General features: G+C 42.0%; 2 long non-coding RNA genes across 2 annotated transcripts in view; both read left to right on the forward strand.

Annotated features, from left to right (window-relative positions):
• The window catches only part of LOC147004035 (uncharacterized), a 29,206-nt gene extending 15,534 nt beyond the window's left edge, over positions 1-13,672 (forward strand). The window contains exons 2-3 of the long non-coding RNA XR_015047697.1: positions 11,759-11,868; positions 13,644-13,672. This is a non-coding gene — a long non-coding RNA (uncharacterized LOC147004035). The remainder of the gene's footprint in view (positions 1-11,758; positions 11,869-13,643) is intronic.
• LOC115031283 (uncharacterized) overlaps positions 1-22,496 on the forward strand; it is a 48,118-nt gene extending 25,622 nt beyond the window's left edge. Inside the window, exon 3 of the long non-coding RNA XR_015047696.1 lies at positions 20,005-22,496. This is a non-coding gene — a long non-coding RNA (uncharacterized LOC115031283). The remainder of the gene's footprint in view (positions 1-20,004) is intronic.
• The last annotated feature ends 2,284 nt before the right edge of the window (positions 22,497-24,780 follow it).

Here is a 24,780-nt window from a genome sequence, read left to right on the forward strand (position 1 = left end):
TATATCACACACACACACACACACACACACACACACGAGTTGATCTGTTGGCATAGTTAAATCTGGCTGAGCTACACACACACTCAAGTGATGTGTACATAATCATAAGTGTGTTATCTTCATACCTTACCTCTCATTTCCTAATTTTCTGTCATCACTTCAGCATTATATGGCAAGAGGCTGCTTATGAAGCTGTGGCTATCACAATCTTCCTTTGGAGACTGCAGAATGGAAAGAACATATGAAGATAATTGAGTGTGGAGAGAGAAAGAGAGAGAGAGAGAGAGAGAGAAATGGGGTGAGAGAGAGAGAGGGAGGGAGGGAGGGAGAGAGAGAGAAATGGAGAGAGAGAAATGGAGAGAGAGAAATGGGGAGAGAGAGAGAGGGAGGGAGGGAGGGAGAGAGGGGGGGAGAGGGAGAGAGAGAAAGAGAGAAGAAATCCACTGCAAATCCTTATTATTAAGTCAGTTTTCATCTAACCATAATGGGCCAGTCTTGACGACAGCCCAAATCACTAACACCCAAGCTACCTAAACCCTTTTACAAGCAGGACAAAGTACATTAAATTGCTGTGAATCAAACATGCTCTTTTGAAATGACTTTGCCCACTGGTTTGGGAACAAAGCTTGGGAGGCAGTCTAAAGTGTAGAACGAGGGAACTCTAAGAAAAAGAGGTGAAGAGAAGAGGACAGTACTCACGGTTATTTAGATGGAGAATATTTTGGGGGTGGCCCTAATGTGTCTTATGAATTGTTGAAGATACTTCCAGAGTCAGTGTTCTCTGTCTTTCAGTCTCCCTTTTGTTCTGGATCACTCTTCTAAGTTTGATTCTAGAGAACTTGCAGTGGACACAATCAATATATTTCTTTATAAGATGTTGGGGACATTGTGTTTAAAAACAAAGACAAAAGCATTGCGTTGAGTATCACAAACATGCTCACTTGGGTGATATTTAGCTGCGGATATCTTGTTTGTAGGACCTGATTGGTTCACTGCCTTACCTTACAGCTTAGCATAGCTCTGAGTTCACTTTATAAGTTGGCTTTACACAAAACTTGAAGTTAAAGCTTTCTCCATGAAAAAGCAACAAATATTGGTGACTTGTTGGTCATTAAACATGTCAATAAACATTCCACTTTAATTATATTTAGAGTTTGGTTAGAAATGACAATCTTTTCAGTCCCTCCTGCCCAACCCAGCCAGGATCTCAAGAGTCTCATGCGTGTGCAAGAAAGAATAGACCTCCTTGTCTTTTTAATTAAAGTTTATACAGTTTGTAGAAAGTAGTAATTTTCTAGAAAATTCAATCATTGTAGATCGCTGGAGTTCCACCCTTCTGCCTTTTTACATGGTTCTAAGCAAATCTTGCCCTTTAAAAACCATCAATTATGAAGCAAAGATTGCTGGGAAATTCTGAGCTGAAGACATCAGGTTTAGGAATCTGATTCCGGCTTTATGAGAGTAGACATAATAGTGGAGCTCACCATATATGTATGGTGTGGCAACCAGGTTGGGTTCTGTGACACAAGACAGTTCCTATTTCTGGAAATAACGTCACTGTTTCTGTACTCTTTTCTAAGTGTAGTGACTCGTGGATAACAGTCTCTCTCTCTCTCTCTCTCTCTCTCTCTCTCTCTCTCTCTCTCTCTCTCTCTCCCCCTTTTTCAAAATATTAATTCATTCATATATTAAGCAAATGAGTTTTTTGTTTGAATGAATGTATGTGTGTGTACCATGTGTGTACCCTGGCCATCATGTCTCCCTAGTACCATGTCCATTGTCGTCTCCCGCGCCCGCCCCCCCCACCAGAACTGGAGTTAGAGATGGTTGTGAGCATCCATCTCTAACATCTATGCAGAAGCTAGAAACTAAACCTGGGCCCTCTGCCAGAGCAGTAAATGCTCTTAACCACTGAGCCATCTCTCCAGCCCCAGAAAGTGCTTTCTTAAATCATCTTTTCTAACAAAGGTGGGAATCAAATTTAGTTAGTGGTAATCAAGTATTGATCCAAAGGATTAAAAAAAATTGCCAGAGAATAGAAGTCATTTCTCAAAACCCAAAAAATCTGTTAATGCTAACTTTCAGGAGAATTACCTAAATTTCTTAGTGGCTTCCTGTTGTCCCTTGTTGTAGAATCCCAGGGAGGTAGTGGAGTGTTCTGAGCAGTGTGGTCCCTGGAGCCTGACTGCTGGCCACTACCGAGCAAGTTATGTTGCTTTCTTAGGCCACAGCTTCCTTTCAGAACAATCGGAATACCCATGATTAGAATAGAACCAACTGACGCTATGACTGTAAAATTAGACAAGAGAAACGCCTAGGAAGTTCTTAGCAAGGGGTGGCGTGAAAGGGTAATGTTCAGAGAGTACAAGGTAACTCTCAACCGAGCAGCAAACAGGATTTTATCAAGACTCTTTAGTTTCTGCTTTCAGATTCTATCCCTCCTGCTCACTGCCCCTGGTCTAACTTAAAACCTCTCCAGCTCAAGTGATATAGGCCCTGAAAAACCCAACACTTCAAATTAAGTTCTTGCTTTCAAAGCTTGCTGAGCATTCATTGCTTGCTTCTTTTATAGCATTTTACAGTTTTTGTTATAATTATTGCTTTCCTTGTTTCCTTGTCTGGAACATAAACTACAACATTTGTCTTTTTGAGAGCTCACAACCGAGTGTGATGAGTGGGAAACACCATGAAACATCCAGCCTTTTACTTTCTGCTTTGGATATATTTATAAACCAGTTGTAATGGGATGGAGTCTTCTAAGTTTAATTTTCTTAACATAGAAAATGGCATCAATTCTTTAAGGAGGGTCGTAAACAGAATACATTGTTTCCATAAGCTACTTTGTCAAAGAGTTTTCTTCGTGGTTCTGTAGTAAATTGGTGTTTTTCAGAACAAATGATCTTGGGAGAATTTCCTATTTTAATCGAATACCTTGTGGACAAGTTGGGCTACCTGTCCACTACTCAGGCACATGGTTCAGATGCATGGTTATTACAATGATCTATATGAGTGTTAATAGTTATATTTTAGCTTTATAATGCCCTGGCCAAATGGGCTACCAAGAAATAGGAGTGAGTCATATCCTTGAACGAAGTTCTTCTGTATTTGTAAAGGTAGTTAATAGAAGAACTCCCTTTTCCCTCCCCTCTCCAATCTCCTAGCACTGGTTGCAGGGAAACTCACTGTGTAGCCTTGATTATAAATTTGAAATCTTGCTTCTGCTTTCGATGATGGAGTGGGCCACCATAAACATTTCAAAAGACAATTATTTAACCTTCGTTCATTGGCTCCTTGAGTTAGAATAACTCAAACAGAAATACAAGACAGCTTCATTATTATGGAAGGCTTAATTGAGGACAGACCAGGATAAAACATATATGTGCAAATTGTAGAACACTAGGTGGGCATAGTGGCTAATGTCTGTAACCCTAGCATGTGGTGGTTGAGACAGGAGGATTGTCAAATGTTTGAAGTCATCCTGGGCTACATAGCGAATTCCAGGCCAGCTAGGGTTCCACTGAGAGATTTTATCTCAAAATTAAATCAAAGCAATTCAAAACAAAACCAAAATTATAGAATGTTGTTATCCGTAGTACAGAACACATTTCTACTAGCCAGGGACAAAGGCTCTTCGTCTGAGATTTTTAACTGGTCTGCCTCATGTGTAGGCCAGAACTCTTGGTAATTATTTCATTAATCTCCAGAAGCAGGGGTTACTGGAGTGTTTGAAAGCAGTTTGTTTTCTTAAGAAGATTAATCACCCCCTGCAAGGCTAATTTAATTAGACTGTAAGCTCTCTTTCTTCCACCAAAGGAACAGTTAAACCAATTCCCTATCATGGATTATTAAGTGTGTCAAAGGCATACAGTCCACACCAACGAACTTCCGGAATAACTTATAAATATTTGCATTCACTGGTTAAAAAGATGATTTCCTCCTGTTCTGGTCATGTGAATTGCAGGGAATGTTTATAATCTTCCTGCAAGAAGAGAAGAAATTAAAACAAAATTATAGAAGAAGGTGAGGTTTCATTTCTTTGTGAGAAAGTTGACTTTCCATTGTCAAAGAGGAAATCTTGGTATCCTTAGCCTGAAGGAAGTGGCAGGTATGGCTTGGTTGCATATCCAAAGAGTTGGGCCTCACAGGTTTTCCATCTCTGGCACCTCTTTTAAGATACTTCCAATTTATTTATGCTTTGCAACTTTCCATGAATGATTTGAAGTGGGTTCAATAACAGGGGTGTAACAGAAACAAGCAATCCACCCTGCCCACTCTCATTTCTGAGTCACGCAGTAGACTTTCTCTCAGCAGGCTGACCAAGACACTTCTGCCAAAGGAACGTTCATTAGGGAGCTTTGTTATTAATACAACAACATACATAGAACCCTCTATACTTTATCTTACCCATGTAGACAATTGGTTCAGCAAAAGACAGCCTTCTTACCTCAAATTCAGGTCTGTCACATAAATATGGCCTACCTGGTCCATCTCAGAACCCAGCTTAAGACATGCAAACAAGCTTGTGTAGCCTCTCTTGGCCACCTACCCCATGTGGTTACTGAAAGGATAGTGTGAAAATGTTTTATTGTTTGAATTTGGACCTCCCAAGCTTGTCTCTGGATTTTTATGCCTGAGTACCTAAAAAAGTAACTCCAAGAAAAATACGGCTCAAACCACCTCATTTTGCTTTCTTTCAGGTTCAAAACCCTGTAAAACCACCACATTTTGTATGGTTTCCTTCCCACACTGTAAGTTGGCATGAGATGTTGTAGATGTCCTAGAAAACAGAGCAACCTTGACAGCATTTTCATGAACTTGACAGTGACTTGGACCCTAAGTGACGCACACTGAATTCTTAACAATATTTCCTTTATTTTCATCCCACTGAACTATCCCACCACCCAGTTTCCAACACGGAGTCATGCCATTGTCTTGATTAGTCATTCTAACCAAGTCATTCATGTCTCTGACATCTTCCTCATAGTTGCATTGTCTTGGACCCCTTGCATCCTTCTTCTCAGCACTTATCTTTCCATTTATCATTCCCGTAGGCTGTGCACTTTGAGATGAGTCAGATGGATCTTAAAGAATGCATAGGACACTAGATTGTAAGTTACTCCTGGGCAGACATGGCGTCTGGCTAGCAGTTTAGACAAATAAGCAGAATTTTTGTTCTGTGACTATGATATTCCATGCTCACTGCATCATCATCTCCTAGTAGCTCACACATAGCAAACATTCAGGAAGAATTGGTGATAAATCAGTACACAGAACAACTAGACCTATATCTTTGTAACATTTAATCTCCATAAGAGCTGACTCAAAAGGGGAACACTCTTCCATTGTTGGTGAGAGTGCAACTGTGTACAATTATTTTGGAAATCAATTTGACAGTTCCTCAGAAATTTGGGAATAGTTCTACCTCAAACCCAGCTATAGCACTTCTGGGTATGCACCCAAAAGATGCTCCACCATCCCATAAAGACACTTGTTTAACTATGTTCATAGCAGCTTTATTCATAGTAGCCAGAAACTTGAAACAACCTAGATGTTCCTCAATGAAAGATGGATAAAGGATGATATATTTACACAATGGAATAGTATTCAACTATTAAAAACAAAAACAAATACATCAGGAATTTTGCAGGCAAATTGATGGAATTTGAGAACATCATCCTGAGTGAGGTAACCCAGTCCCAAAAGGACAGGCACAGTATGCACTCACTTATAAGTGGATATCAACCATAAAACACAGGACACTCATGCTACACTCCACAGACCCAAAGAATCTAAACAAGAAGGAAAGCACAAGCGAGGAAGCTTGAATCTCTTTTAGAAGGGGGAATAAAATAGCCATAAGATGCAGATGGAGGGAGAGAACTGGGTTGGAGAGAGAATGGAGAGGGAAATGGGATATCGGGTATAGGGAGGGACAGGGGAGAAGGCCAGATGGCCATGGGAATGAATGGAAATCTGAAACTTACAGGGGTGGGGAGGTGGGGGCATCTCCAGGACCTGATAGAGACCTGGGATAAGGGGAGTGCTCAAGAATCAATGGGAGTGACCTTAATTGTGACTTTTAGGTCACATTGGGGATATGGAACCTGAAGAGGCCACCTCCTGTAGCCAGATAGGGATCTCAGTGGGGGCAAAAGGGACACCAACCCACCCACAACACTTTTGGCCCAAAATTTATCCTATTACCATAAAAGCTGGTACAGGGGATGGAGCAGAGACTGAGGGAATGGCCAACCAATAACCAGCCCAACTTGTGACCGATCCCACCCACAGGCAAGCACCAATCCCTGACAATATTAATGATACTCAGTTATGCTTGCAGACAGGAACAAGTTGTCCTCTGAGAGCCTCCACCCAGCAACTGACTCAGACTGCTACTCAGTTCTACTCTTTGACCAAACAAGGCAAAAGAACCTTCCAATCCTAGCAAGAAGAATGCTGTCAAAGGTACAGAATTTTGGCTTTCTTTACAATTTGGTTAAACCTGGCAAGAGTTGTCTTTATCTGCTTCAGAATTCTGCAGCCGTCTTTTTAGGAGTTGGAATTAAGTTATTTTACTCTTCCGAGTTTCAGCTGTAAAGTATGTAAAGGAGAGATAATTATAGTCCCAACTGCATTGGGTGGTTGTTAGGATTAAGTGACTTATTACACAGAATTTGCCCATGTGTAGGAAGTGTTCAACAAATGGCAGATATCATTGATTGTTCCTATCAAAGAGGAGATCTTCTTTTTAAACAGAATTTCTGAATGTTTCATCCACAAACATTTTGAGATGGCTTGTATCATGCTTGTGAGAACAGTGAGAAGACGTGTGGCAGAAATGGCCCTACTCCTGGCTGGTCACATTCCTGGCTCCTCCTCTAAATGACCAGGTTCTGGTTTAACTGGAAGTTGGAATTAGGACATTCTGGCGCCTTTTAACAATGCAGCCTGGACTAGAGCTTCTGGGAGATGACGGAGACCCTGCCTAGCACCAACCCACGTTGCCTCTGGCCTTCCCGGCTGGCCTTCTACCCAACTTTCCGGGGCTGGCTGTAGAGGCCCTGGGTTTCGAGTACTGCAAAGCTGGTGGGTGTGCCTACTGCCTGAGGCCCTGCTGGGTACCTGGCCCTGCCCCCAAACTTCCAGTGCTCTTCTGGCTCAACCAGAAGTTCAGGTGTGAGGTGGACTTAGTGGTATGTGTTGGCTGGAAGAGTGGGCAGAGTACAATGGAAAACGCAATGAATGAAGAGGCCCTGGGGAACTCTGTGTGTGTGTGTGTGTGGTGGTGCTGGTGTTTTGGTTTTGTAAATGGGATTTTACATCATATCATCTTATCTCTTATATGTACTTTAAAATTTTCCAATGGATTCAGTCCATCCAGGAGAGGGAGGGCTACTGGAGAAAAGTTGTGGGGAGGGATGGGAAGAACCAAGGGAATCCTCCCTCCAGAAGGCTCTCTCCTCCTCTGCTGCCTTCTCCATTTCAGCCTTTCTAGAATGAGCAGCTGAGTGTCACAGACTGAGGAGGTTCTGAGCTCTTACCTTTTCACCTTCTCTTGCTCTCCTGATCCAATCGCCTATTTTAAAATCCATCCTCTTTTTCCTTAGAGCATAGAAAATGAGAGCTTTACAATTAATGCTCAAAACTTGGAGGTGAGGGAAAGTCCAGAAGGAAATAGGGGAGAGGGGAGCATAGCTGTAAAGGAAAGACCATGGGAAAAAAGGGAAGGGAGGCAGAGTTAGCCCCTACATTGCTAACAGGAAGCTCTGATCAACACAGCAGAGGTAGTGTGCTTTCTTCTAGAGTTCATAAAGAACTTGTTGGAGATTGATTGGAAGGGGAATGTGGAGGACATGTGAAAATATAGAAGGAAATCTCTGAAAGCCTAATGAGGATGTTGTACGACTCAAAGTGTTGTGGGACTCATGCAGACAGATCACACAAACTCACAGTATATCTAGATATTGGTAATAATGACTAATATTTTGCTAAAATCACTGACTTTTGATTCCAGGTACATTTCTTGGTGCTGGCTGTAAAGTTGTTCCCAATAGATGAATTCCAGCTATAGGTTTGCTATTAAGCAGGCTTTATTTTTGAAGCCTTTAGTTGAAATTATTTGCTTATATTTTAGTATATTAGCAAGATTTACTAATCTAGGCATGAGGTGGGAAAACAAAAAAGTTACTGTTTTTATGAATGGAGGCTATAAATTAAGGAGGAAACTCCTCACATTTACAAAGTCAATGAACTGAAGTCATAATTTTAAAAAGCATGGTTTTTCTTTTACAGATTGGTAGTGTTCATAGGGTATATATGGTAAACTTTCTAAACATTGTGGCAACAGGGAAAACCTGTCTTAGAGTGCCTCCGAGGTTGATACCACAGCATGATGGTCCTCCATATGCCATAGCCCCCTTTTCAGTTTTGTGTGGGGATACCAATGTTTCTCATGCCAAACCAAACTGAGGTGGGGAAGTGTGGAGGGGAAATTCTCAGAAATAAAAGTATAATCTGGCTTAGAAACCAACTTTGATTTTCTTCTAGCACTAATGTCCTGAGAGTGGTGATTGGGGTTCTTTGTCTCCTAGCTCCATTAGTTGAATGGTTCTTATGTAGCCTACCCTTACATTTCCTGGGTGTCCGGGCATCCTCACAGGTGACATCACTTTATATGTACACAGCGCAGTGATGGGATATCCTAAATCTGTTACACATTGACCTCTGGAGTGTTGCCAGGATACAATACATCATAAACAATAGTAGCAACAGCTGTGAGAGGAATCCATGGACCAATTTGTTGGAATAAAACAAAACAGGGCTTTGCCATATGGGAGATCTATCTAAGATGGGTTTATTAGATGTAGGATGCTTGTAGCCTAAGGGCTTTCTGGAGGGAATTTGAAATCTTTTCATTATGCCCATATCATTACCAGATGTGGATAGAGTGAAATAGGCCCCAGTGTGTGTGTGTGTGTGTGTGTGTGTGTGTGTGTGTGTGTGAAGGTGGAAAATTCCAGTTCATATGTAGACTTTCAGTATAACTCATACTCAAGTATTTTATCCTGAGCCTTCTAAACATTCAGCAAAACTCTTTCACCTCCTGTGTCTGAGTAAACTCATGTTAACCAATATGTAAAACCAATGGTAGCAAAATAATGATAAAACGTTTTATTTAATAAATAACTATGTCATTGTGTAGTTCTGTGCTCAGGTGGTAGGATGAAATGGAGTGCTTCACAGAACTTAAAAATTCACAATGATTATTGACACCATTAATCAGAATTTGCCATGTGAACAGCTCCGGGATCTGTTGTATTAAGCTGTCATGTGGTTGCAATCATACCTTTTAACTGCCATCAGAGGTAACTGTCAGCTACCTTGTATCTACTCTCCAGTCTATTATGGCTTCAGTCCCCCAGGGTTCCATCCTGAGTCCAGGGCGATTTGTATGGTACACTAATGACCTGCTGATTGTCTGCACAAAAGCGAAATCATACGCTGTTCAGGCAACACAGTGATTCCACACAAAAGCAAAGGACTGTCTAGTGTCAAAATAATACTGTACTCCAACTTTGATAAAGGTTTTTAAACTGACTGCAAGGTACTATTTGGTGCTAAAGCATGTGGCAGAAATAATGTTTATTTAAATAACTAACAAGTTGGCAGCAGGTAAACTTCAAAGTGCGTGTGTGTGAAATGATGTTGTTTAGATATTTCTGCTGGTTTCCAGATTTTTGTTTCTAACTTGGAAAGGTGTACGAACTAGACAAATACCTTTGTCTCAGTTGGACATTTATTCATTGCTACTGTTCACATGGGTTATGTCACCCCAAAGAGTTTTCTTAGAAGATTCTGAAAGTGTGTGGTGGATACGTTATCAGTTGGTCTACCTATTTGTCTTCTGATAAATATAGTCTATGGTTTGCCTCAATGAGCAAGTGGAGGCAGTAGGGGCCAGATGAAGCCATTCCAGTCTCTGTGTAAGAGAGCCTACTCACAATGTTCTGCTAGAGCTTAGGCCATGGAAAAAACCCAGTCTGGTGCCATCTACATTAGGTCCTGCCTCTCTTTGCACTGACTCTATAGCTTAGACCCTGGCCTCTGGTATGTGTGTGTGTGTGTGTGTGTGTATGTGTGTGTGTTTCTAAAGGGCTGAAACCTTAGGTACTGTATCTCTGGGTTGTCTGTGTAGTGATGGAGATCACCTCTGAAACTTTGACCCAATTTGTGAAGCTTTTGCTTTGTTTGTCTGTTTTCTGGTGTTTTGTTTTGTTTTGTTTTTTGAGGCAGGGTTTCTCTGTGTAACAAACAGTCCCTGGCTGTCCTGAAGTTGTTTTGTCCTTGAGCTGAGAGAATCCCCTTACCTCTGCCTCCAGAGTGACACGATTAAAGGCGTATACCATGTGGCCCAGCCAGACCTAAAGCTTAATCCAAGACTTGGTTTGTTTTGATTGTTCATGTGTTCACTCATTCACAGAATCTAAACCCGTTCTTCTATGCCAGCTATTATGCTATACACTAGGATGAGAATAAACAAAATTCAGTCTCAATTTGTAAGACCTTTGAGGTCTTGTAGGGCCAGATGATAATTTCCAAATGTTTCTCAGGCTTTCAAGGATCCTTTGAAAAGGTTGTGGATTGTGGCAAAAAGGAAGATTCGTTCTCCACACTTGGGCAAAAACCTAGTTTTGCTTCTGGAATTACATGGAATTCAGGCCACAGGAGGCACACAGAGTGCATGCTCTACAAAATGTTAATGAGTCGTTTGAAATATCTAAGAAAAGAATCCATGGCTGTGGAGGGGAATCCAGACTGGGGACTTTGGAGGCAGGAGAGATGACTCGGTAATCAAGAGCATTGGTTGGTCTTCCAGAGGAAGACTTCCTGGCTTCCATGCCAGCACCTGGCAGCTCTCCACTGTCTTTTAGTCCAACTCTAGGGAACCTGATACCCTTGCCTGGCATCTGAGGGCTTGAGGCACTCATGGGTGTCCAAACGCACAAGGCTAACACCACATGCTTTTTCTTGTTGTTGTTGTCTTGTTTTCAAGACAAGGTTTCTCTTTGTAGCCTTAGCTGCCTTAGAACTAGCTCTGTAGACCAGGCCAACCTTGGGGACTCCAACTCACAGGGATCCAACTGCCTCTGCCTCCGAAGTGCTGGGATTAAAGGTGTGCACCACCATGCTGGATGCTGAATACACAGTAAAAACACAATATAAAATAATGCACAAATAAAATATAGTTGATACTTAGAAGAATTAGAGATTTTGGAACACGGACGTGGTGGCACTTGGAAGACTGAGGTAGGAGGATTACAAATCAAAGTTTAGCACAGGATTACATAGTAAGATCTTTAAAAAAAAAGTAGTAGCAGGTTTCTGAGAATTTGACTTGGTAACCACTGTTATCCCCACTCTATCAATTTTTTTTCATCCACTTCAAAATAAATGTGTAGGTATCTAGGACCTGTCGAGGCACATGGTGGGTATAGAGAACCCAGCAGAGATGGAATCAGGATCAGTTGTCATGAATCTCATGGTGGAAGAGACTTTAGAGAGGATTGCAGCAAAGAATATTAAGTTTCCTGAAAGAAGAGAACAACAGGTTGCCTAAATTTGCATAAATGGGAGATCAGAGGTCAGGGAGAAGAGAATTGCATTTTCAAGGGCCACAGTTGCAAAGGTCTGGAGAGGAGAATAAACAGGTTTGTTCCAGAGACTGAAATCTACCTGGAGTCTCTGAATTCCCCTGTAGGGAAGAGAACATGAGAGAAGGCATGGAGGGTGAGTGAGGCAAGGTCCTGAAGAGCTCTGAAGGCTGTTGAAGGCTGTGCTAAGCAGTTTGATCTCTACTTAAGATTCAAGGTAAGAAGGACACATGCTCCACTATGTTCATAGCAGCCTTACTTATAATAGCCAGAAGTTGGAAAGAACCCAGATGCCCCTCAACAGAGGAATGGATACAGAAAATGTGGTACATTTACACAATGGAGTACTACTCAGCTATTAAAAAGAATGAATTTATGAAATTCCTAGGCAAATGGGTGGGCCTGGAGGGCATCATCCTGAGTGAGGTAACCCAATCACAAAAGAACTCACATGATATGTACTCACTGATAAGTGGATATTAGCCTAGAAACTTAGAATACCCAAGATATAGGATACAATTTTGTGAAGCACATGAGACTCAGGAGGAACGAAGACCAGGATGTGGACGCTTTGCCCCTTCTTAGAAATGGGAGAGGAACGCCCATGGAGGGAGTTGCAGAGATGAAGTTTGGAGCCGAGATGAAGGGGTGGACCGTCTAGAGACTGCCATATCCAGGGATCCATCCCATAATCAGCCTCCAAACGCTGACACCATTGCATACACTAGCGGGATTTTGCTGAAAGGACCCTGATATAGCTGTCTCTTGTGAGACTATGCTGGGACCTGGCAAACACAGAAGTGAATGTTCACAGTCAGCTATTGGATGGATCACAGGGCCCCCAATAGAGGAGCTAGAGAGAGTACCCAAGGAGCTGAGGGGAACTGCAACCCTATGGGTGGAACAACAATATGAATTAACCAGTGCCCCCCCCGCAGCTCGTGTCTCTAGCTGCATATGTATCAGAGGATGGCCTGGTCGGCCATCAGTGGAAAGAGAGGCCCATTGGTCTTGCAGACTTTATATGCCTCAGTGCAGGGGAATGCCAGGGCTGGGAAGTGGGAGTGGGTGGGTGGGGGAGTGAGGGGGGAGGGTAGGGGGGACTTTTGGGATAGCACTGGAGATGTGAATGAAGAAAGTACCTAATTAAAAAAAAGATTCAAGGAAATTTACTGAGAGGACTTGAGTAAAGGTGGCACTATAATGAAATGTAAAGGTTAGAAAGATCTTTCAGAACCGGGCATGGGGGCCTGCATCTTTAATGCCAGAACTTCGGAGGCAGAGGCAGTTGGATCTTTGTGAGATTGAGGCCAGTCTAGTCTACAGAGCTAGTTCAAGGACAGCCAGGGGCACACAGAAAAGCCCTGTTTCAGAAATAGAAAGAAGGAAGAAGAAAAGAAAGATAGAGAGATCATTCAGATGACAAATTGATTGGAAATGGGAGAGTGTGGGTTAGCAAGCTTTTTATAATCATTCAGGCAGACAACAGGACCAGAGTCGAATGGTCTGTTTAGTGGACAATGCACAGGCCAGAATCCAGGCCTGGCATGTACAGGACTCTGAAGGCTGGGGTCAGAGGATCACTGGAGTTCAGATGTGGACAGATAATATTAAAGATGGTCTTAAAGTACAGATGTATGTAAATCCAATGAAGTCTTAGCTCTGTGTCTCTTCCAGTAAGTTTTTACATAGGCACCACAATTTTTGTTTATGGAAAAATGAAGTGACTTTATCATAGAATGTAAATAGGAAACAGTGGGGAAAATGCCAAGGGCCACAGAGCTGAGAGGTCAGTGCTAGTCCCAGCTGCACTCAATATTGTGGTCTCTTCCCACCTTCTGGTATTTTGCTCCCTTGCAATGTCCGACTTGATGCTTTTAGTTAGGATGTTATGTTACTTTTGGTGGTGGTCCTTTTTAATCTCTAGACCATGTGGATAGTGACACTTCCAACCTTTTCCTTCTCTCTTCCCGCCTGCTGCAACCCTCCCAGAATTCTATGGACTGATGAAAGATTATCCCTGCAAAAGTCGGTTCTGTTGAGACTTTATTCCGGTTTGGGTGATGTTATAACCAATGAAAAGTAAGCCTGGTGAAGACTGCAATCTTCTCTTCCTTCCCTTTGGGGCTTTATGGTAACTGTAGCCTCCTCCTCATGCCCTAGGAATGCAGGTTCGGTGTTATCTTTGGCTCTCCTCGGGGCTGCTCCTCAAGCAGTTGTGGAGAGAGGACTTGTATTTCTTTTACAGAATGCGCTTTAGTTTTCACTTTGAGGCTACTCCAGAATCCTGTCATACTTTCCTCTCTGACATCTCCAAGACTCATCTTTCCCCATTGGTCTCCAGTAACCAAAATCCTTTCCTATAGTTTGGCTCCTTTCATTCTGTTCCTTCTAAATATCTCCACTGTGGTCTATGTTCTTGAGTTGCGCCTCTGTTAAAGCGATCTCCGTCTGTGGTGTCCTCATGACAACATAGTTTAAAAATGCCTGTGCTGGTTTCTCTCTGCATTGACTCTGACTTTGGAGACGTTGCTGCTGTTCATTGTCTTGCTATTCTTCCCCCTGCGGATTTCCTCACATTTCTTCTTAATTTCTTAGCACCTTACCTCCTTGTGTGTGTGTGTTTTAATTCTTCTCAGTCACATTTATTTTTCGAGGAGACAGTTTTCAAGCTGTCTCCTTCCTAGCCAAGAACATTTTATTTCCTTTCTAAATGCCAAGTCAAGCGCCACCCACATTTGTTCTGTAAGCTCCACCCCCTTCCTCAGCTTTCTGTCTCACTTTTGTTAACTTTTTTTCTCTTTTTAAAAATTGTGATATTCTAGCCACATGAGAGACTACGTGAAAGTCCTCTTAATTTGCACAAATCCTTCATTTACTGGAGGAAACCTCTGCCCTGGGTTCATTCTATCACGGCCATCCCTGCAGCCCGCAGCGGCTGCCTCCTGCTCCTTTGATACCACTCCTTCAGCCATTTCTTCTAGTTAGTTTGCCTTCACAGCATTGCCAGAAATGCCTTCCGATCTTATCTACTTTCCTTCTTTAACACAAAAAAGCAACTAGGCCATTGGCTTTCCCTAACATGTGGAGGAAAAAGTCCTCAGGCCCTGCTGCACACTTACATTTCTATGCAGGTCCTTCTTGGTGACACAGAATGGGTGGATGTAATGACTGCTGCAGGCCAAATTTGGTTTGTACAACTCCTTGTTATTTTTTTTAAAACAAATTAAAACATTGTAACAGTTTTATTTTATTGGCTTCTCAGTAAATATGGCAGTGCCCTTTAAAGCCCTCTTTGATAGAGTGGACTCTGCAATTTTCTACACTTTTTGTATCCTTTAGCAGCGCCAACATTGAGATAAATGTTATTTTTCTATTTATCATTTCTTTATGCTTTGTGTTAAGAAAGAATATGAGTTGGGTGCAGCTCTAGACGGCCATGATCCATGATCTAGGTACTCTGAAAGAGGAAGCCAAAGGACCGTGAGTTTGGGACCAGCTTGGGCTAAAGAGGAATGTTCAAGCAAGTGTGAGTTGTGTGGTGAGATTTCTTCTCTGAACATATATAGAACAAACAAACAAACCCCAACAGAGAGAGTGTGGGGACAGATTATACTACTTTGCTATAGATAAAGAAGATGTGGGCAGATGTTATTTTATATACAAACAAACTTCCCAGATGTGGGGGCACTTTTATTACTGTCTCTATAGGCATCTCAGTTTGGATCTTTAACTGGTTTAGCACTAAGCATCTCTGTTTAAATTCTGGTTTCATCAATTACTGGTTGTGTGGCTTTGGAGAAATGACTTAAACTTTGTCTGCCTCAGTTTCTCCTCCTGTAAATTGGGAGAGATGAGCACCCAGCAGAGTTGTCGTAAGGATAGTATGAGAAAACTTGTATTTAACAGAGACATCGGAACAAACATGGGGAGCGCTCAGGTCGTTATCACTATTGGTTCCAAATCTAATGGTAGAAATGTCAAATCCATGAGAGGTATGATTTGGAGAAGGAGGCATTTTGTTTCCTACCTACAGCTTCCTAGATGTAGGCATGGTCAAGTAATTTTAACTTAGGCTTTCATTTTGAGGATGATAATGTCAGCCATATCTTTGGTCTTCAGCTCTCATCTGACATGTCAAGGCACAAAGACAAATTTCTACTCTGTTGCTGGTATTGGCCATGTATGAAGCATTTGATAATTTGGTGCTATTAATATCATCAGCTTTCCTATCTCTTGCCAAGAGGATGCTTTCTGATAGTCATAAAGACCCGGGAAGGCAGATAACCCACTAACATGTGATATGAGTGTGGGGCTGGGGGTGTAGGGGAAGAAGGGGGAGGGAGAGAGCCCACATCCTGCCAGAGTTCCTGTGTTCTGGGCAGGCAGACACAGGAGGATTGCCAGATGCTTTCCTCTCGGCCCCAGGTGGGCATCTGGCTGTGTGAAGCCACTGGACCCCACTCGATGGGGGGTGGGGGGTGGACAAGGGGCAGACCCTGATACCAGGGGCCCGGGCGACACTTTTGGCCCTGGAGATATAGGAGAGAGGACAGAGGGAGAGAGGTTCCCACACAGGCGAGAGTTCTAAGTCCGGTCTATGGCTGGAGTGTAGGAAGGCCTTCTGACGAGAGATTAGGCATGGCTCGTTAGGAGAAAGCCTACCCCATCATCCAAGCACATCAGGCCTTGATGAACAGAGACAGTCTATGGTTTTAGAGCTTTATTGTAGAAAGGCAGGGAGAAAGGAGAGAAGGTGGAGAGAGAGAGAGAGAGAGAGAGAGAGAGAGAGAGAGAGAGAGAGAGAGAGACTGGCCATGGCCAAGAGGAGGGAAGGGGGGAAGAGAGAAAAAGAGAAAAGGCTAGAGAGTAAGAGGTTAGAGAGAGAGAGCGTGAGGAGAGAGAGAGTAAGAGAGTGAGGAGGGGCCAAACAGCCCCTCTTATGGTGGGCTGTTATCTTGCTGTTGCTAGGTAACTGGGAGGAGTCTAGCCTGAAGGTCAGAAGCTTGAAACATTGTCTACATAGCCACATGCTTCTCTGGTGAGGGCTGTTGGGTGGTAACTTCAACAGGAGTCAGGGGTCCAGGAGACATGAGGGAAAGCCTTCCATCCCATGTAGGTGGGGATTACCACCACTGGGTTTCATCAGGGGTCACACCTCAACTCGACTGGAGACCAGCCTGTCTGTGCATAGCCTATTGCCCTACAATGAGGCATCCACACTTCTTCAGGGTTTTTATTTTTCAAAAATCAAGATATGGTTAGTAAACTTGAAAGCTCACTACTCAAGTGTACAGTCCAAATGCCCAGCTGTTCCTGGCTGCACAAGATCCATCTAAGAGGTAGTGAAAGGCAGAGATTTCAGAGTTTGCTCAGACTCACCAAATCACAGTCTCACGCATAGGGGGTTAGGACTTACAGAAGTGATTGTGCCAGGCAGAGGGGGTTGGATATTGTTGTTATATAGAATATGTTTGTTTATATGACACTGCTCTGTGCTCCTTCTCAATGATGTTCTTTGGTAATGTTGCTACCCTTCCTCCCTGACTCCCCTCCACCCCTCTCCGTTTCTCCCTTTCTCTCTGTGGTGTCTGTATGTGTCTGTGTGGGATGCGCACATGCCTGTGGTGAGTCTGGTGGTTAGAAGATGATGTTGGGTATCTCCTTAAACTGCTCTTTCTCTCATTTGTTGAGACAGAGTTCCACTGTCTCATCCATTCAGTGGGGCCCCTGCAGCACTGGGATTAGACATGTACCACTGTGCCTGGTTTTGATATGAGTCATAGGTTTCTGAACTTGGTCAGGTCTTCATGCTTACTCAGCAAGTCTCTTACAAACCAAATTAAGCACTGCCCTGCCCCCCACAGCCCTTGAATATCCTTTTTATATATTTAAGTATGATCTTCTTTCTCTCCTCCTTCCTTGTCACTTTCTTCCTCATTTTCGACCTTTTCTTACCTTCCTTTCATTGCAGGGGATAGGGTCCAGGGCTTTGAACTAGGAGTCACTGAGCTACATAACCACAGTCTTAATAGATATTATAACCAGAGGGTGTTTTCTTTGTGCATCTCAGTGTTCACTCCTGCATATGATCACACCACATGATGGATGATTAGTTTATACAGTCTTGTGATGTTTGGGCTCCGATGGTGTCCCTAGAAATCCCCTTCAGAGAGACCTTCCAGCCCCCCCTCTAGGAGAATCCCTACACACAGAATGCTAGAGTGCCCCAAGAAGTTATTAGCACGCAGATTCTCATGCCAGGCTGCAGCCTGTCATCCAGGAAGGGAAAATGAATAACCGGATGACATCAATACACTGCTCTGGAGTTTACAAAGGATGATCTTTCTGTCTGTCTGCCATAAAAGCTGTGTGTTGTGCTCACGAGGGTTTACGTAGGCTTTGCTGAGAGCTGGGATTTGGAAGACCTGGGCTTTAGCTTTTAGTCGGCCCCTGGGTAATGCTGATTAAACCATTACTCTGGAGCTCACTCGCTTTTAAATTGAGACATTTCATTAGGGGAGGACCTGGGAGTGTAGGCTTCACTGTAGAATCATTTCTAAAGCAGCCACTTTTTCTATGTGCTCTGAGAGAAGGTCTTTTTTTTTTTCAGTCTTACCTTGGCAGCTCTTCTGTTTTGTTTGTTTGTTTGTTTTTTTGAATCAAAGTGTCTGAAGAGTCTTGGTGTAGGTCTGATAAGATTAAACAAGTAGCGTGTAAAGATACATTTCTCTCCTTGCTTCTTTATCTCTTCCTTCTCTTTTCTTCTCAGATTCTGGTAATCTAGACTTTCATGGGTTCAAGCTCCATTTACAAATTGTCATTATGCCATGGGAGTGTTTGTGTCACTGTGTTGGTTACTATTCTATTTCTGTAAAGAGACACCATGTCTATTAAAAAGATCATATAATTGGAGGCTTGATTACAGTTTCAGATGGTGAGTCCTTGATCATGTTGCTGAAATAATAGCTGAGAGCATACACCTTATCCACAAGTTGGAGGGAGGGAGGAAGGGAGAGAGAGAGAGAGAGAGAGAGAGAGAGAGAGAGAGAGAGAGAGAGAGAGAGAGAGAAAGAGAAAGGAAGGAGGGAGAGGAGGAGGGGGAAGGAGGGGGGAGGAGGAGGAGGAGGAGGAAGGGGAGGAGGAGGAGGAGGAGGAGGGGGGAGAGGAGGAGGGGGGAGGAGGAGGAGGAGGAGGAAGGGGGGGGAGGAGGAGGAGGAGGTATGGCTTGAGCTCCTGAAATTTCAAAGACCACCCCCAGTGACACATCTTAAACAAGCCACACCTCCTAATCCTTCCCCAAACAGGTCCACCAATTAGGGACCAAGTATTCAAACCTTTGAGCCTATAGGGACCATTCTTATTCAAACTACCACATTCAGCTACTGATGGTTTTGTTTTGTTTTGAGAAAGAATCTCTGTATGTGGTCCTGGCTGGCCTGGAAGATGTTGAATAGACCAGCCTGGCCTTGAACTCACAGAGATCTACTTGTCTCAGTCTCCCAATTACTGGTCATTAAAGGTGTGTGCTACCATGCCCTGCAAACAATTGTTAATAATACTCTAATGTGAAAAATGCAGACCTAGTGATTAGAAGACTTTCCATCCAACTGTTATCTGTTGTGTTAGAGAAACTCGAGTGGACAATTAAATATAGCATGGCTCTGGGTTCCTGGACTTGAGAAAGGGGACAGGTGGACAGAACAAGGGTTTGGTGATTTTCTTTAATACCTAAGTGGTGGCACTATAATATGCCTTTGATGGCTTTGGTAAATTATGCCCCAAACTAGAAATCCCTCATCTAGACTACCTATCCTTTGGAGAGGGAGGGTCATTCTGTCCTATTTTGTTAATGACTTTAGGAACTAATCATATCGGTTGCCCAGGAATTGAACATGGCTTGGGTAACAGTGCTTCTGACTTTTCATGGGATCTTAAATCCAAGTTTGTCCCTAATATTAGCATGTACTTGGCTCTTAGTCCAAACAATTCTCCCTTTGGGTCAACTCCATACAATGTTGCACAAAGTTTTACGTTCCTGGACTTTTTCTTTTCCTCTTATACCCTGCCTTAGCTCATTTATGTTATAAATCATATGCATGCAGATTCACTTGGATTTAATTGCAAGTATTGTTTTTATTTTTTTCCGGATACTGCAAATTTGATAAAGGAACAAAGGATGCTTCGGTAGATTTTCCATGTTCCTATAGTCTACTCTACTGTCTGAAAGAAAACACAAACTTCACTTAAAAGTCAACGAATCCTTCATCAGGCTTTGTTTAAGCTTTGTGTTTACCAAGATCTCCACTTTTGCTGTGGCTTAACTTTATAATCTTTCATTTATAATTTACAGAACCAGAGGGAAACCTACTCCCAGAAGAACATCTCCCTGTACTGCTTTCCCACTGCTATGGAGTGTCTTGAACACTGGTCCCTGGACACCAACTTCAAGAAGACTTCATGGATGGCTGTCCAGTCTTATGAGCCACAGTTTCCCCTCTACACTTTCTTCACTCCAGTGAGGCTCTTATCAGGGTCAGATCAGAGATGAACCAGCTGGACAACAGATTGGAGTGCTGACCTCTTAGAGTGCTAACAGTGAACAGTGTGGGGTCATATCTATAGAGAAAGATAATAAGAAGAAAACACCCTACATGCAAGGGAGAGGGATGTTTCATAATTTCTTAAAGATTGAAATCAAGGAACAATCAAAATATAGAGGAATGTGGATGTATTTTGCTGCAGGACTTCTGTTTTTGTCCCCACTGGAATATGTATTATGGTATTCCTGTTGGATCAGAACTCAGGGGCAAGGCTAAGCATTCCAGTGGTCCCCCTACTTAGCTCTTGTCCTTTCCTAAGAAACACCAACTCATTAGTCTCTATATTACTTCTCTGTACTGTAGATCTGCATTCTTGATCTGAAAGATATTGGCAATGACACTCTTGTATGATAAAGGTCAATGATAAGAGTACTTCAACCCCCCCTTGAACTTTTTGTTTATACATCAAATGGTGACATTGTGTATTGAGCTAATTAGATCAATGGAGTCACAGGGTGATACTGAACTCTTTAAAAATATTTGGCTGAAACATGACATTGTAGTTATTTGTAGAAGAGAACATTATGGAATATGAAAAACATCACAGAACACAGAACTAGAAGCAGGTAGACGTTGTTCCTTTTCCGTAGAGCTTTCATCCAAATGTCTCTGTAGAAAATAGTGGCTATCATATATATGTAGCCACATAGATGTCCTTGAGTGTACCCTGTAGTCAGTGGGAGAGTTCCTACTGCCACAGTCATGGCCATGGCTATGTTCTCTAAGCCTATATTTTATAAACACTCTGTGAACCTTGACTACTTTTATTTAGCAAGCATTGCAAAGTCCTGGGATGCCAGAGAAGTGCCTGGGGTTGGCAGGGCTTCTAGAGAGGGAAGTGTTAAATGATTTGAGCCAGAAAACAAACAGGGGATGGGGTTCAGAACTAAGGATTCCCTCTATTCTATGTAGGAAACCACAACAGGAAATATGCTGGGCATGGAAACTTTGATACCTTAGTTTTAGTTCTTTTTAAAAATTAATACTAAAAAGCTATGCGACTGTAGGTAAGCCATTTCCCATCCCCTATGAATGTCTCCCAAATGACTTCAAACTCCTTCTAGTTCTGAAAGGCTTTTAACATCAGGGCCCAGGCTCCAATGGCCAGTTTCAAAATACCCTCCCTTTTGTTGTTAGGTTACATAAACATTGTTCTTTTTTAGGGAGGGTCTCCTTTATCAACTTTTAAAAACACACATCAGGTTCTCTGGTATTAAAAAGATGCTATCTCTGAGTCCCCTACCATCCGAGCTGCCTGCCTTTCCTCCTGCTCTTTCCTTATTCCCATCCCTGTGCTATGCAGTATGCATCAGGCACGTGTTAGGTTTGCAGGTACATGATAGGTAAAGTGAACACAGAGGGTCTTCCCATTCTCTTCTGGAATTTTCTTTGGAGGGAGCCTGTTGTATCTAGACAGACCGTGCTGTGGTACCCCTGAGGTAACCACCTCCAGGCTTCACTCTGCCTAAGCAATTTTGCTGTGCACTAAGATACACATTTAAGTAACTGTTTAGATTACCACAAGAACGTTCTCCAGGTATGAGGGAAAGAGATAATTTCCTTCTGAGATGTGTATAGGAGAACCCTCCATCCTGGGAAGCACAGTGACTACTCTCTGCATCCCATCCTTGCCCAGGGAAAGCTAATGTTTCTCTGTGTTATCCCTGTGACTTGCCACTTTTTAAAAAAGGAATGGGAAAACAAGAAACAGACAAAAATGTTGTCTGATCTCATTGGAAATCCTTTTAAGAATTAATCCTTTCTATCTCCTTCATTATCAACAAATCTATTGAATACTTATCTCTGAGTCCAGGGCATATTTTATAATACATAAAACAATGGAATTTCAAAATTGGAGCACTGACATATAATATTGGTTTTGGGTATTTTTATTATAGGGAATGACTTTAGACATTGCAATTTATGACTTAACTGGTAAGATGGGTGACTCTTGACTTTCAATTTTCATTTTCAGTTCAGGTCAAGGAATAGCTTCCTTCAGGTAATGTCTATACCCTCCTATGACTAAGGCTCTAACTATCTCTGTTGCTTTTCTTTATGTAGGCATATGTTAGTATTTATTTTCTATATGACAAATGTATTAAAGAAAGCATGAAATTAATGAGATAAACTTTTCGGATAGGAGTTTAGAAAATCAATGGGCCAAGATAAATAAATGAAAAATCAACTTAAATAATTAACATATTCAAGATATATTGGAATAAATGTTTATTGTACCCTTTTGGTTTTGTCTTGGGTTATTTTTTTCTTATCTTATTGATTTTCTTTCTTTCCTTTTTTGCTTTTTTTGTCTGTTTTGATTTTTGTTGTTGCTTTTCTGCTTTTTTTTTTCTTGTTGATGTTGTTTGTTTTTTGAGAAAGAACAGAAGGTTGGGTGGATAGGGAGGTGGGGAAGATCTATCTGGATGGAGTTGGGAGGAGGGAAAATACACAATCAAAATGTATTTTGTGATGGGCAGGGCATAGTGGTACATGTCTTTAATCTCAGCACTCTGGAGGCAGAGGCAGGTGGATCTCTATGAGATGGAGGCTAGCCTGGTATACAAAGTGAGACCAGAACATAGGGCTGCCTCAAAAACTTTTCATATATATATATATATATATATATATATATATATATATATATATATAAAATGTTTGCTTTTTGAGACAGTCACAGATAACCAAAAGTGGTCTTGCAATGATGTAAACATGCCCAGCTAATTTTCAAATATTGTAGGGCAGCATTTCTCCCTTTGTGCACAAGTGGAGTCAGCAAACTCATATAATTCTAACCATTCTGGTGAAAAGGAGAACTTCACACTTCCAAGTGTGAAGCCTTGTGTGAAAGATCCGAGTATCTGAATAGTAGCCCTGTGAAAGGTAAATTTATGAATGGTCTGGTGTGTTCTTATTCCAGCCATTGACTTTAAAGCAACTAAATATGCTTTCTTTATCCTTCAAGAGAAAAGAAAAATCATATTTTTCCAAGCAATTAAAATTCTTCTGCTGCAGGTAGGAAGAAGGAATTAGGAGTTATGTCTCCTTGTATATAATTGCAAGTTTCATCTTTCTTGTTTTAATGATTGACAGAAAACTGATAAACTGAGACATCTCCTTATTAGGGTTGAATGTACTCTCTTGGTGGCCCCATTGCTAATTTGTTTGACTATTTTCCATGATTTCTTACTCTGTAATGGAAAGGTTTATTAAATATGAGGGTTGCAAAGCTTTCTGAATAATAATGAACTTATTTGCCAAAATTTAAATGTTCTTCTTGTCAGTGAATGCCTGTCTCACTTAACAGGCACCAAATTGAATAATGAAGAAAATTAGACTCTATCGTACCCTCAAGAGAAATCTCGTGTGAATTGTAATAGAAAATTGAGGGAGAAAAGGGTCATATTGTAGCAATAACACTAGATAATTTGGATTATTTTAAAAAAGGATGAACTTAGGGAAGCTCAGGTCTTTTCAAAGAAACACACATTTGGTTAATTCATGCAAAATGCTGGTTTCTCCTCAACCCAGGTGGTCTATACCTATTGCCAGTTTACAGAAAAAGGAAGCCAGGTGGGTAGAAAACATGTGCCAGGTTTCTGAGCTTACAATCCACTAAACTCATTCTCATATGAGGACTTTATATACCTGTGATCGAGTGGGAAAATCAATAACCTGGAAAAATGAGTACCATTTTCCAAAGAGGATGGAATAAAGAGATGGAATTTGGGAAATTGCTGCAGTTCTTCCTATAAGCACACCACAGTGAGTCTGTCCTCTCTGGGGTGTTTAATGCCATCATTGTGGTTATGGCTAAAGAAGTATCTGATCATGCTGTCTTTCCTTTACTGCCACCCAGGGGCATCATGTGAACAATATGGCTGTCCCATGACTAGGGAAGCAGGATGGGGGAAATTCAGCAAGCACACCAACTGCAAAGGATGGTCAGGCTTAAACATGGGGTGTATGTGGAGTAAAATCAAGCAGCCAAGGGGCGGTGAATGAAAGGGCAGCAAATGAAAAGGTGATAAGGACCACAGATGAAAAGCAAACCTTTTGCTCCTGACAGGAATCCGAGAGAGGGACACATTCACCACAAAAGGATGAGACCAGGAGGCTCTGGAGGCTGAGAAAATAATAAAAAGGAGAATAATGAATGCCTCTGGGGTAAAAACAAGATTTTCTGAGACTTCAAACAAACTAACAAATGATAGGAAAATAAAAAGGACAGCCAAGGTCCTCAAAGCCCATGGAGTTCTTACAAGTAAACCATGGAACTGGAGAGCTGAATGGTATTCCCAGACAACAGGGGACAAGGCAGGACAGTGAGGAAGCAAGACTTGTGTGTAAGGCCTGTTTTTCAACCCACGAGAGGGAAGGTTTAGGCAGGAGCAACTCTGGCACATGACGCTGGACTTTACCCCCAGAGAAGAAAAAACTTGCTAATCTTACTTAGAGCAGTACTAGTTTATACTATTTTATCTGGGGATGGGAAAAATATTTCTTTATTTCCCCTAATGAGATAA

Source organism: Mus caroli, unplaced genomic scaffold (genome assembly GCF_978045245.1).
Source record: "Mus caroli unplaced genomic scaffold, Mus_caroli_1 scaffold_7, whole genome shotgun sequence".
Classification (NCBI taxonomy): Eukaryota; Metazoa; Chordata; class Mammalia; order Rodentia; family Muridae; genus Mus; species Mus caroli.